We start from the raw sequence: 1,167 nt of genomic DNA, 5'->3' as shown, positions 1-1,167 counted from the left end.
GTTCAGTTCACTGTGAAGCGATTTCAAAGCAAGGAATCAAATTACAATCGAATTACAATTATGGAACGTTTTACTAAGCCACATCCAAAATTGGGGACTTCTCTTCTAAAGTTGAACTATGATTGAAGGCCTCCTCAGACCGCCGACTGAAAGTTTGGAAAGGAAATTCACTTTATCGATTCGGTTCGGTTCGGTTGCCGAACGGGGTCGAACGGCGACCTTGGGTAGTTAAAAACTAATCGAAGACAATTTATCGAAGACAGATAATCAATTGAGTTTTTTTTGTATCACAAACATGCAAAATAATTTTAATTCAATTATTACTTGTAATAATTAAACACAAATTCATCATAAAAGTATTTTAATTCTCTCATCAAAAAAAAACAAAAACCTCTTACTGCCTGACTACACGATGCGCAAATAATTTTTTTAGGTATTTCAGATAAATGCCAAACAAAATATATACGTTTTGACAGAAGCGCAAACAGTTTGGCATTTATCTGCAATACCAAAAAAGTTTATTTGCGCATCCTGTAGCCAGGCAGATAGAAGACAACGCGGTTTTGACGTTACGTTACGTGCCGGAATTTACTTTTCAAAATTTCCGTTCCCAGTGTGTGGAGGACTTGAGCTGCTCAATAAGTATTGCGGGTGCGATAAGAAAAACACAATTTTATGGTTCGAAATACACTTTATTATTCAGTGTAGATCTCTCTGAACGATCAATACACCGCGTTCCGGGCGAGCTTCCAATTTATAAATTGCATCCCCCGAAGTGGGAGAATCAGTGGAAGGGTTTAGGCTTCCACAGCGCTGTTATGAACTCATCGTCTTCGCCTTCCACGCATGCATTTATTTGGGTTGTTTGGAAACAGAAATGGAAGTCGCTATGTCGAGCTAAATCTGGTGGTGGAGAAAAGGATCTTTTCTCACGCAAACCGGGTCGTTTTTCAGGCACGAGCAACTGATGTTTTTTTATTTTAGTTTGCACCTTGCGCTGCCACAGGGTGTTCCACCTTTACGAGAGAGCTCGCCTACGATCGCCTAGTACGCGCGTACTTTGTAAACACCAGTTTTAGTGAGAGAGTCGGCGAGTCCCCGAAAATCTTGCAGAGAGCGCATCGTGCGGATCCGAAGCCGAGCCCGAAGCCTTTCGCGCGCGTCTTC

This window comes from Anopheles bellator, chromosome X, assembly GCF_943735745.2.
Source record: "Anopheles bellator chromosome X, idAnoBellAS_SP24_06.2, whole genome shotgun sequence".
Lineage (NCBI taxonomy): Eukaryota > Metazoa > Arthropoda > Insecta > Diptera > Culicidae > Anopheles > Anopheles bellator.
This window is presented reverse-complemented; position numbering follows the sequence as displayed.